The 13,793-nt window shown below is 41.1% G+C and overlaps 1 protein-coding gene and 1 pseudogene across 1 annotated transcript in view; one reads left to right on the top strand and one right to left on the bottom strand.

Annotated features, from left to right (window-relative positions):
• Positions 1 to 13,793, top strand: part of MRPL1 (mitochondrial ribosomal protein L1) — a 102,326-nt gene that overhangs the window by 68,077 nt on the left and 20,456 nt on the right. The window lies entirely within an intron of this gene.
• Positions 8,943 to 9,973, bottom strand: LOC116871262 (annotated as a pseudogene).

The following is a 13,793-nucleotide window of genomic DNA, read 5'->3' as shown; positions in this document are numbered from 1 at the left end:
CTATGTTTGTATCTTTTGGATAATTAGAATATAAAATCTGGAATGATTTAGAATGAGGAAGACTTGTAAAAACTTCACTAAATAGGATTAAATTTTGAATATCTTTAAAATATACATTATGTAATAGACTGGCTTTGACTTGACCAGTTATCATAGCATTAAAGAAAAACAGCTATAGTCCTTTTACAGTCATATATATAACCAGATTTTGAAGACTTGTAAATGATAAAAGTATCCACAAATAAAACCTATGTTCATTTTCTAAAAGGGAAAAAACAGGGTAAGACAGCTTGGATTTACGCTTATACCAAATCATGCCAAGACCTGATTTAACTAGTGTTTCTTGTTCAGGTTTCAAAAATATTTGGATCTTTGACACACTTAATATAAAGGCAATGGCTTTGATGTGCTGTATTCTCCTTTTTAAAGTTGTAGACATGGTTTGTTCATAGGCTTGTATCATTATGCTTTGCTTATGTAATAGTGAATTGTTTTGTGGCAAGAATATTGTTTACCTGGCAGCTGATAAAAGCTGAAGTATATTTTAACAAAAATAAACAAGTTCAGGGTAAGGGAATATAAACATAGTAAAATCTCGTGTTGAAATCAGAGCTTCCAGTTGTAGTGAACATGTTACAACAGGAAAAGTGAATGTGTTGAAGTTCAGTTAAACAAGATATGGATAATGTAGTACGTGGAAATTGAAGGCTTATTTTATAGCAACGAGGCCCATAAATTGTAAAAGTGGCAAGCAAAGAATATTGCTTAAATCAGTCAGATGCAAGCCAGAGTTGGATAAAAGGTGGTAGCTCATTGGCTTAGAGCTCTCTACCACTTCCCCTTCTCTTTTTTCTCCATTCCTTCCAGTTGATAATTAACTTTTCATTTGTTGCATTACTTCTGGTATACTAGTGTTCTGTCTCATAGGTAAGGGAATTATAAAGACAAGAAAATAAACTATAGAATGTAAAACTCAAATTCTATACTTGTTCATTCTCATTAAAAAGAAGGAAGTAGATTGGTGGTAGACCTTAGATCTTTAAGAGTATGGGGCTAAGAAAGAGGAGAGAGAAACTAATACTTATCCAGAACGCAATATGTGCCAGCATTCTGCTTGACGCTTTATTGTGAGATACGCATGTTTAACTGGGATGAATAATCCTTGTAGTATGTTACATCCTTTGGATGGATATTCATCAGCTTTTTTTTTTTAACCAGTAGTAGTATTAGGTCAAGAATCATTATCATTCCCAATTTTCTTACCTATATTGTCATGAAATTAGAGAATTGGGAATTGGGAATTGAAGTGTGACTTTCCCCTTCTACCAGATATAAATAGTAATGTAAGAAAAACCATATCACTTAAAAAATGCCAACTTCTCTTTTTAATTCATTGCATTAACTCAATAATGTAGTGATCATTGATTAGTAGAATAACATGATGAAAAATGTGTGTTTCAAAACATGTAAAAGGCAGTAAACTGACTTGCTTTCCTTTGTTAATCCATTTGTTAATAAGTAGTTTTCAGTATACTGCACACACGTCTTTCTTTTGTTAACTTATTTCAAAGACCAGTGATTAGTTTGCTGGCTTTCACGGCAGTCTGTCTTTATCCAAATGCTGGAAGAGGAAATTGAGTGGGTCTGAATGTGATTCTTTGTGAGTTTCATCAGGATACTTTCAACCAGTAACATTCACTAGTATAGTATATATAGTAAACAATAAAACACCAATAATATCCTATTATGAATTATTAAATACATTAAATAGAAACACAAAATTCAGCATTTTCCAAATAGCTTTAACGTGAGCAATGATGAAAGCCGCTGTTACGTGAGAGCATCCTCCTTCCCCAATTTAGATTTTGATAAAGTTAGGAATTTTTTTTTTTTTTTAGATTTTATTTTTTTATTTATTTGAGAGAGAGAGAAAGCACAAATGGGGCAAGGAGGGGCTGAGGGAGAGGGACAAGCAGACTCCTCATTGAGCAGGGAGCCTGACAGGGGGGCTCGATTCCAGGACCCTAAGATCATGACCTGAGCCAAAGGCAGTCGCTTAACTGACTGAACCACCCAGGTGCCCCAAAAGTTAGGAATTTGTTAAAGTGATGTAAAGCATAACTCATACCATAACTTGTTTCTTGCGTGCATTTTTATATATTTGGAGACAAATGATATATTCTAATACAGGAGTTGGCAAACAGTGGTTCTGCAAGTCTGTTTTTGTACCACTTGTGAGGTTAAAATAATCTTTTAAAGGGAAACAAATGGAATATGCAGCAAATGTCACATGTGGCCTTAAAAGCCTAAAATATTTACCATCTGGTTCTTTGCAGAAAATGTTTGCCAACCCTAAAGTATAAATACATAACACCTAAGTCTGAAGATCTGGTTCCAGGTGATACGTTGTAATCACGTGCCAGCCTCTCTCTCACATTGAATGCAGCTGTTATAAAACCTGGACAGAAGGCATGGAGTAGCTATTTCAAGACTCTGAAAAGTAAATAGTGACAGACAAATTAGGGAAGACCAGAATTTGAAGTACCAGCCCTCACCTCTGCTGCTGAGTTTGTCATTTTTCTCCTTGTGTTGTTATGAACTGGGCTCACCATAACCTAAAACGGGGATGCGGCGTCAGCACAGGTGGAGAGAGCTGCAGTTTGAGAAACCCTTCCCTTCAGGCCGGAGAAGTAGACATTGTGAATCCTAGTGCAAACAGTTGGTGCAGGAAAGGGTACAGGTATCTAAAATTTGAGAAGAGGAAACCTTCCTTTTGGACTGGAGGCTCTGTGGTCACAAGAGGGGGAGGCACACTGTCAGCTTCTTTTCTCTGTCTTGTCATTTGGCCCCCAGTACAGGAACAGTTACAGAGAGTAAGTGGCAAAATGGGGTAAATACATTTTATTTTTCTGGCTGGGGTCCCAGAGGAGAGCCTTAGGGAACAAGAAAGTACTGGGAAGATGGAGGAGAGGGGAAAACCTGGGAAAGGGACCTCATAAAAATCATTTATGAGCTACTAGAGATGAAATTAATGGAGATAACAGAGGAAAGAAAGAACTTACAGATAGATCACAGGAATTATCCAATCTGAAAATCAAAGACAAAAGATTGGAAAAAAAGAGAAAGCCTGAGGGTCCTGTGGGCTAATAACAAAGATCTAACTTTCCTAATATTGGTGTCCCAGAAGGAGAGGAAGCCCAGTACAGGGCTTGAACTCACACGACCCTAAAATCAAGACCTGAGCTGAGATCAAGAGTCAGATGCTTAACTGACTGAGCCACCAGGTGCCCCTAGAGTTGAAAGATTTAAAGTGAAGTAAAAACTTACATAAATATCTGAACACATATTTATAGGAACTGTATTGAAAATCATAAAAAACTGGAAAAAAACTCAGTTTCCTATATATGAATGGATTAAAAACCACATCTGATATATCATATGATGCAATACTGTTCAGTGATAAAAAGGGAGGGTATGAACTGTTGATAGAACTTAAGTGAATCTCAAAAGGTTACATTCTATAACCCAGGTGAAAGTGGTCTCAAAAGGTTAGGCACAGGCAACAAAAGAGATAAATGGGACTTCATCAAAATTTAAAACTTTTGTGCATCTAAGATCACTATCAGCAGAATAAAAAGGCAACCAGCTGAATGGCAGAAAATATATGCAGATCACACATAGGGCATGAGACTTATATGTAGAGTATGTGAAGAACTCCTGTACAGTGGTGCCCCCTTATCTGTGGTTTCACTTTCCACAGTTTCAGTTCCCCACAGTCAACAGCAATCTGGAAGTAGGTGGTCCTCTTGACGCATTGTCAGGAGGTCAGTAACAGTCTAATGCTATGTCGCAATGCCTGTGTCACTCACCTCACTTCATCTCACCATGTCGGCATTTTTGAAAAACAAAATATTTGTTTGAGAGAGAAAGAGACAGCAGGCAGTGGGGAGAAGCAGAGGGAAAAGGAAAGAGAGAATCTCAAGCAAACTCCCCGCCCAGTGTGAAGCCTGGTGCGGGTTTGATCTCACAACCCTGAGTTCATGACCTGAGCCAAAATCAAGAGTTGGACGCTTCACTGCCACCCAGGTGGCACACCATTAGGCATTTTATCATCTCCCATCAGCACAAGAAGGGTGAGCATAGTGTAATAAGATATTTTGAGAAAGAGGCCACATTCACTTAACTTTTATTACAGTATAGTATCATGTTATATTCTTTATTATTACTATTCACTTTTTACTGTGCCTAATTTATAAGTTAAACTCTACCATAGATATGTATATGTAGGAGAAAACATAGTATAGAGGTTTGGTACTCTGCAGTTTCAGGCATCCACTGGGGCTCTTAGAACATGTCCTGCATTGATGGGGGGGACCACTGTAACTCAGTAATAACATGATAAATAATTCAAAAAATAAGCCAGAGATCTCAATGCACATTTCTCAAATAAAATAGACAAATGGCCAAAAAAGACATGAAAAGAAGCTGAGCATCATTAGCCAACAGGAAAATGCAAATTAAAATCAAAATGAGATACTGCTTCACACTTAATGGGATGGGTATTATAAAAACAACAACAGCAACAACCAAAAAAGGCCCCAAATCCAGAAACAAGTGTTGGCGAGGGTACAGAGAATTGGAACCCTTGTATATTGGTGGTGGGGATGTCAAATGGTACCGTTGCTGTGGGAAGTACATGACAGTTCTTTTAAAAAGTAAACATGGAATTACCATAGATTCTAGTTACAGATAATATACTCCAAAGAATTGAAAGCAGGAACTCAGACGGGTGTGTGTACAGCTGAGTTCATAGCATTACTCAAATAGCCAAAATGTGGAAGCACCCCAAGTGTCCATGACAGATGAACGGATAAGCAAAATGTATATTCAAGCGTGCTTTGGAGATACTGCAGGTTCAGTTCTAGACCACTGCAATAAAGTAAATATTGTAGTCAAGTGAGTCCAATGAATTTTTTGGTTTTCTACTGCATATAAATGTTTATACTATGCGGGAGTCTGTTCAAGTGTGAAATAGCATTGTGTCTAAAAGAACAACGTACATACTTTAATTAAAAATTACTTAATGGCTAAGAAATCCTAACCATCCTCCAAGCTTTCAGTCGTGATCTTTTTGCTGACGGGGCATCTAGCCTGAATGTTGATGACCGCTGACTGCTCAGGGCAGTGGCTGCTAAAGGCGAGGTGGTGTTGAATCAGTCAAGAGTGAAGTTTACTGTATCGATTGACTCTATAACGGTGAAAAAGTTTGAAATATTGTGAGAGTTACCAGAATATTACAGAGATATGAATTGAGCAAATGCCGTTGGGAAAATGTACCAGTAGACTTGTTCAACATAAAGTTGCCACAAACCTTCAATTTGTGAAAAACACCGTTATCTCAAGTACAGTATAGTGAAGGTCAGGAAAACAAGGTATGCCTGTATGTGCAATGGAATTTTATTTAGTCTTAAAAGGGAAGGAAATTCTGATGCATGCTATTTATGTAACCTGTATGAACCTTGAAGACATTATGCTAAATGAAGTACACCAGTTGACAAAGGGTAAATACACTTGTTTGCGGTGCCTAAAGCAGGCATATTCATAGGGACAGGCCATAGAATGGTGGTTGCCAGGGCCCGGGGCAGGGGAGAATGGAGAATTAGTGTTCAGTGGGTGTGGTTTTAGATGAGGAAGATGGAAAAAGTTCTGAGATGGCTGGTGTTGAGAGTTGCACAACCATGAGAATGTGCTTAATGCCACCCACGTACTTCAAAACAGTTAAGATGGTAAATTTTATGCTATGTATATTTTACCTACCACACTTCTAAAAAATTACAAAGGAAGGAAGACAAAGGTTCCGTACTGTTACTCCATTTGTATGACGTTTTTGGGAAGACAACACTGTAGTGACAGCAGGGGTTGCAAGGGTTAGGAGTGGCTAAGAGAGATCAGATGAAGTTTTTTTGGTTGTTTATCATGTATTATGGTGGTGGTTCCTCAAATGTATGTGTGAGTTAAAATTTATGGAACTGTACACTTAAAAAAGGCCAGTGTAACTGCCTTTGAATCTTGAAAATGTAGTTAAAAATATCTAAGCTGTAACAACATAATTAGCCTGTTGCAGCTGTGGTGGTGGTAAGGGTGGGGGGTTTTGCTGTCCCGCTATCACTATGAATGAGTCTCATTTCAAAAAAAACATGAGGTAAAGTGTGCCTTATGATTTGTAGCATCATAAAGGACTAGTTTTGTAATTTTAAATGCTAAACTGAAACTAATTTTTTATTAACAAGTACATAGTAAAATATTTGAAAAATATTAAATAGTATAAGAATATAAAATTCAAAGATTGCCTTTGGTAACATTTTAGTACTTTTCATTACTGCTCTGTCTCTATGCTTGTATTTTTTGTTTATGTAGTTGCTATCATACTATATATTAATTTTTGTGTTCTCTTTTTCCTTGAATATTGTTTCTTGAATACTAAAATTCTTGCAAGATACAATTTTAATAGCTATATCATAATGTCATGTAGATATATCATAATTTATTCAACCTTATTCCTTTTCTTGGGCATTTAGACGGTTTCTGGTATCTCTCATTTTATGTATCATTCCTGTGAACATAAGTTCATGTCTTTCACATGTGCAGAAATACAGTTCTGCATATAAGTATGTAACTCTTTATTGGAAGGTCTGAATTTAGTGGGATACAAGCATGGAACAGTTTCCTCCGTTCTCTGATTCTAACTGAGCCATGCGTACGATTTCCTTTCTCTGTTCCCTTCTCTGGCATGTTAGATAGATCTCATAATTCCAGTAACTGACAGTAAGTAGAAGTGCAGTCTGATCCAGTTCAGAACTCTGATCTCCAGGCACAGATTTCCCTTGCTCAGTTTGGAACTGGGCTTGTATGGCTCATCTGGTCTGAAGTGAGGAGGGCTTCATTAAGTTCTCCCTCTTACTTCTTCCCACTCTAGACACGAAGAGTCCCGCAGTGACCTGGTTCAGTTCTGAAATAGCTTGCCCCAGTCGCCTAGGCAGGCTTGACTTCTCTGGGGGAGAGACCTGATGAAGGGAGTAAGGGAGAAAAGGCACATGCCTCTGCTTGCCGGCCTAGATTTCTTATCCCCGCTTGGATTATCGCTACTTCTCTGGCCAGCCCTCATTGGTTTGATGTCCTTCGTGGCACATGTTCAACCGGCTAGTTTCCCCTCCTGAAAGGTGACCCTGTCTCTACAGAGTTGTTTCTGGGAGCCTTGCCTCCTCACTTGGCTTGCTTCTACTCAGCTGGATGTTGATTATAATAGGATCTTTTGGACACCTTTAATTGTTGGCGTCTTCTTTAGAGCATAGGGTACTAACTACATTCCTTTTTTGCTGTCAGGTTTAGGACCTAATCATCAGTCCTGAAGAAGCTTCCAGAAAAGCACCATACAACATCTTCCAAACACATATCTAGGCTTAGGACAGCTGTTAGAACAGCCGCTAAGCATTTTTCCTACTATACTTAGCCTGGCAAAACATTTTTTTGTTTCTTCTGCATAGTGGATAGCTACATAGTAGAAGTCTCTCAGCACCCAACAAAGCTTTCTGTTAACAAAACAAAAATCTTTTTTATCTAGCAAAAATTAATAGCTGTTTTTGCCCATTCATTTCCTCAGACATCCTTCAGTCTGTCTTCACACTAGAGGTCTGTAAGCTAGCCTGTGAGCTCTTTCTGGCTCTTCACCTGTTTCTTTAAGGCAAGTTTCATTGGAACACAGTTGCACTCACTCATTCATGTATTGTGTATGGCTTCTTTCTTGCTAAAAGGGCAGAACCCGGTAGTTGCAACATAGACTGTTTGGCCTGCACAGCCCAAAATATTTTCTGTCTGACCATTTATAGAGGAAGTTTGCCAACTCCTGTTTTACACCCTTCCTGTAGAATTCTTTTTTTGTTTTGTTTTGTTTTAAGAATAAAATGTGTATATTATTTATTTACACTGAAAAATTCTGACCATTAATGAGTAAACGGTATAGAGACATTGCAAGATCGTGGAAATATCTTGCTCAACAAACATTCCTCTAGTTTTTAACATTTATTGAGGATTCTTGCCCAAATCTGCCCATATCCTGATGGTTACAAAATTTACAACTCCAGTTAGAACTCCTTTACAATTAGAAGGAGTTCTAATACATTTTGGAGAGGGGAAAATCTCATAATCCAAAAATCCACAACAATAAAACAATGTTGAAAACTGCAATAAAAACACAAGTGAAAACAACCATCTTTTCTAAGAACCACGGGACTATAAATTCAGGAAGGACATAAAATTTTTAAATGACTCAAATTCATCAAATTATATACATTAAATGTACAGTTTTTAAGTATTTCAATCCTATCTCATTAGAGTGGTTTAAAAAAATCATGCTGAAGAAATCATGATTTTTGGCTTAATCCCAAGTTACAAATATTAATAATTTGCCCACAGTGCATTTGGTGTCCTAGATACAATAGATGATTTTATGTACACATATGAGATCCAGTACATTATGAATTTATAACTCAGAAGTTCCCTTAAATATTTTTAAGTGGTAGAAACATACATAGTAGTTACATGGGGAAATAATGCTGGCAAAGTGTTCTGTGTTTTTATCTCAGAGACACACCATAGAGGTCTCAGGTTATTAAGACAACATCAAAAAATGTTTTGTGTAGTAAGAGTATGTTTTGGGGATTGGGAAAGAATAATAGCTTTCCCTTTGGTTTAAAATACTCAACAGTTCAAAGTCATGAGCCTGAGAAGGGAGCGGCCTCTGGGGCAGTTAGAGTCTGGTGAGAAGAGAAGGTCCAGCCCAGAAGCGCACCTGTTCTCCCGACTCCACCCCTCGGCGAGTGAGGCTCAGGCTCCCACTTTAAAAGAGCTGTTACGGTCACTTCTATTTCAGAAGGGCCGACGTTTCAGAGCATGAATGGCTTTTTCATCTTATTAAGTAGGAACAAATAGTAATTTTCAAACGCTTTCCCAGTGTAAAGCGAAGAGTCCCTACATCCCAACCCCCAATGCTGCAGGCCCCAGCGGGGCGGAGGGTAACAGCTGCAACTCACCAGCCCATGCACCCCCGAAGCAGGAAGGTGGAGGGTGGGAACAGCCTTCCGTCCCTCTGTCAGTGGCACCGTGGAACTGAGTGCAGTTCCCTTTCTACCATCAGTCATAATCACAGCTGTACCCCTTTTCCTGGTACTGTGAGTTCGTTGGAGGCTTTTCATTAATACGTTATTCCTCCGAACACATTTGGGGCACAGCATATCGTCCTCCAGGTGTGGGGGTGGAAAATTGCAGGCTGGGAGCAAGAACAGGACATACTCTCTCCCGTTTTTCTGGCACCCAGACTTGTCCTGCATGAAATTGCAGGTGAACCCAAACTTCTGTATCTGCAGGCCGACTTCGCCCATGGACGACCCACCCCCTGACACCGTGGGCCTCCTGAGGCGATTCCGCTGTCTCCGTCTTCCCACCCTGGCTGCAGCTGGACCCAGAGGCACACAGCGTCTGGGGCCGAAGTTGTCATGAGTACAGGAGCCGCTCCCTCCAGGGGAGCATCAGACCCAACCTCGGGGGGTACAGCCTCTTCAGGAGGGTAGGTTCCATTAGAAGATATCCTTTTTCCAGAACTTTCCAGAGACATTTCCCCCTGATCCATCTTTGATATTTGTGACTGAGAATCTTGGTCTCCTCTGTGGTGACAGGAACGTTCTCCCCTTGGTTGGGGTAAGCGTATTTGCAGATTTCCCTTAAATACGTCTAGTTTCTGGCCTTTGGTGCTCAGCTTTAGGGGTTGGCACCAGGCCCACAGGATGTGAAGCATGTTGGTTGATGCCAGTTTAGAAGGTAATGGAGGAATTGGGATTTTCTTCCAAAGTCTTATTTTCCATTGCCTTGTGCCTTCTTTTCTGAGCAAGCTTTGTCTTCTTTCATAGGTTCTTTTCATTCGGTCCCGCTCGTGGAGGTTCTTTGCAACTTCCCTTCACCAGAAGCCTGCTGTTTCTCTCTGGCTTCTTCTGATACTGGTTAGGATGGGCCAGCCAGAGAGTCTGCCCTCGACTTTGTGGGGGTTCTCCTTTTTGCCTTTTGCTTTCTCCACATCCAAAGAGAAGTCAAGGTTGACAAAAAGAAAACTCTTACTTTCCCTGTAGAATTCTTTCTAAAACCTAGATTAGATATACCAATTGTCTGCTGAGAAACGTTAGTTTTTCACTGCTTGCAGTTCTAAATAAAATCTTTTGCTTTACATTCAAATCTTTCTGTAGTCTCCAATCACTATGTCGAGTTCAAATTTAGTATTTCTTGTTATTTTCAGCGAAGCAGGCTTAAGGTTGGCAGCTTACAGGCTGAATTTGGTTCCCCATACTTACTGGGCCCAGGTAATGGTTTGGTTTTGTTTTCTTGAGTGAGCATTTACAAACTAGGTGATATCACAAAGAAATTCAGATTTCTTGTTCTTGACACGTCCAGAATTCTGTTCACACTGGCCCCACAGCCCTCAGTGCAACAGTCCGTTAGTGCTGAGTAGCTTCCTGCCTCCCCCGTAGGGAGTGGTACCGTCCAGCTCTGCTCAGCCTGTGTCACACAGGTGTGGTGGGTATATGTACTCAAACCTAGCGCTCCTCAGTCCTGCACATTACCTGCTCTGGCCACTGTGAGCATTTGAGTTGGCAGTGCTGGGGCTAAGTACAGTGAGCCACCTTATGGTCACCTGTTCTGCTCTGTTAGGACGTTACCTCTTGCTGCTCCTTCCTCCTAGAGGATCACCATTATCCTACAGAACTCTTCATCCTTTAAGACTCAGCAGATCCTTACGACTCGTGTGTCCCCTTCTTTGGGTAGCCTTCTCTGTCAAAGTCCGTCACTTCTACCTCTGTGCCTTTGTCCTCTGATGTTGTTCATGTCAGTTAGAGTGGCACCTGTGACGTTGTATTTTAGCTACCAGATTGTAAATTCCTTGAATGCAAGGTTTGTATCTTGTTCTTCTTTTGTTATTAGTTCCCAACGTGATGATGGATAGAGTGGGAGCCAGTAGGGGGTTGCTGAATTACATGGTTGATACCACCTAAAAGCTTGGAAGGCAGTAAAGGATTCATTTGGCAGAGAGGAAAATTCATAATTTTCCGACTTAAATGCATCTTCTTTTCCATGAAGCGTTTTACTTGGGTTCCTCTTTTTCTACCCTGTGTTTGTAACAGATTCATTTGTGTTTTCTTGGCAACTGATACTCGTTTTTCATAAGGGTTACCGACACTTAAAAACTGTGTCCAGGGTCACAAGCTAGTAAGTAGTGTAAGTGGGCTTCAGATGCAAATTTCTCTGCCTTTAGAGCTAATGCAGAAAGCTGCTGAGCTGCTTCTTACCAGGGGTGTGTGCACTTGGATAAGTTACAGAGTTTTGCAAGTCTCCATTGTGGTAGTTCCTATCTCAGAGGATTCTTGGGAGAAATGAATGAGAATATTTGCATAATGCTTAGAATAGAGCTTGGTGCAGAGTATTTACTCAATAAATAGAGCCATTCAATCAATTATTCTTATTATTACTTTCCTTAATTTTGTATAGGAAACACACAGATTATCTTCCTTTTCTTGGTTGTGACTGTTAGAGGAGTCGTGGTGAGACTATTGGCCCGTCCACAGAAAGTGTATACCATGCCGTCCTTTATTTACTTAGAACGTTGCATTTGTGGGGCACCTGGATGGCTCAGTCATTGGGTGTCTGCCTTTGCCTCAGATCATGATCCTGGGGTCCTGGGATCAGGACCCATATTGGGTCCCCCACTCAGTTGGAAGCTTGCTTCTTCCTCTCCTACTCCCCCTGCTTGTGTTCCCTCTCTTGCTATCTCTTTCTCTGTCAGATTAATAAATACAATCTTTTAAAAAATAAAGGAAAAAAAGGACATTGCATTTGGAAGAGATTTTGGAGACCAGATGTTCTAACAGGTGCTTGCCACAGGAGCAGTCCTCTCTCCAGTTTCCAGTTAGAGACGCTCATTCACCGACGGGCTGTCAGGCACTTACAGAGACAACAGTTGACCACTTTACGAGGATCATGTGATTGTTAAAAAATCATGTGTACATACTTCACTTGTTGTCGTTTGTTTTTTAGTTTTAGTCCCCTGTAAGAGGTAAAAAATTAAGTCAAATCCTTTTCCTACACTCTAGTCCTTAGTTCAAAGTATTTTAAGACTTACCTTTTGTCTAGCAGTTCTCAAAGTACGACGACTAGGGATCCATTTTAAGTGACACACTTTCCTCAGAAACCTTTCTTTAAACAGAGAATCCACTGAAGACCCTGAAAGCATAGGCTAATTCTTTTGTGTGCCTTCTGCAGTTTTCTGGAGTGAGTTTTGATAACCCAAAACATGTTTAAGAATCATTGCCTTGGGGGGTGGAACTAGAATGGTGATGTAGTAGGAGGACCCTAGGCTTGCCTTGTCTCTCAAATACAGCTCGATAACCGTCGTATCATTCGGAATACTCAAGAAATCAGCATGAGGACTGATAGAACAAACCGCATAGCTAGAGGGAGAGGAGAGGCCACTTCAGGGAATGTAGAAAGTGCTGAGATGTGGTTTGAGGGAGACACAGATTGTGGGTGATGGGGAGGGAACGGAGCCCTGGTCGCAGAGAAGGGCTAGCGAGAGTGCAGCACGGAGGCATTAGCACAAGAACACTTTCCCAAAGCTGTTGGGTGGGGAAAAGGATAGGGGCTGAATTTTGTGGGGTTTTGCAACCAGTGGGGCTTAAAGACTGGAGTTTCAGAGGTTTCCCGGCTGGGTTGTGATAGAGACCTGAGGACACTGTCCCACTTCTGGAGCTGTGGCAGGCAAACAGCTCTGGTGCTGACTGTCTGAGAATTGCTATCTGAGAATTGTCTAAGGGCTGTGGGGAGAGACTTTGCACTTTTGGGGAGCATCCTTGAGAGGTGGCATTGCTTCTTCCTGGACAGAAGAACTGGTGGGTGCCATTTCCCTCCCCTGCCCCACAGCACAGGTGCAGAGACACCTGCTGAGGGCAGCGAACTGGTACACCCTGTTTAGCCTGCCTGCTCCAAATCCTGCGCCCTGCAGTCTGGTGCCACTGTCCTTCTGGACAAACCTGCATCCGTCCCAGCATGAGACCCTTTCCCAGAAGACCGGTGCAGGTCCCTGTCACACCAGTCTCTGAAGTTTGGAATTTTAAAAAGTCATCAGGCCTGATTAGATTAGAGCCCAAGATGTACTGTGCTGCTCCAGGCAGGCAAACGACCCAGAGACAGGCAGTGTGCAGTCAGCGATCGAAAAATTCCTGTGACACATGAGGGGCAATTGTTCACTCCTCCAGAAATGCTTCCCTGAGAGTAGCAAGCACAGACTCCTCTCTCTAGGGACGAAGCCAGGCTGGTACCATTTCCCTCCTCTGCCTCTTGGCACAGACCAACTTCAGTAAACAGCACAGTGCCAACGCTGGCTGCCTTACCTGCTTATACCAAGTCCGTTCCCCTCCCTCCCCCCACCAGACTCCGCCGGAACTACTTTTCTAGGGCAAGATCAGCACAGTGGGCCCTTCCCCCAGAAGACCAGCACAAACCCCCACATGTACCATGTCTGCTGACCATAGAGTGCTGCAAAGCTTCAGTTCTAGTGGAAATCATATTAGGTCTCTTTTAGCAAGTTGACCAGAGCATACCTCATTGAAACTTGCCATACTCTGGTCAAGGTCCAAACACTTAACACTGTAGGCAGGGAGAAATTTTGCAGAGGACTGACCTGAGGGACAGAGCAG

This window comes from Lontra canadensis, unplaced genomic scaffold (genome assembly GCF_010015895.1).
Source record: "Lontra canadensis isolate GAN:19392208 unplaced genomic scaffold, GSC_riverotter_1.0 scaffold1, whole genome shotgun sequence".
NCBI classification, from domain to species: domain Eukaryota; kingdom Metazoa; phylum Chordata; class Mammalia; order Carnivora; family Mustelidae; genus Lontra; species Lontra canadensis.
The sequence above is the reverse complement of the archived record's forward strand: the minus strand, read 5'-3'. Positions and strand labels throughout refer to the sequence as shown.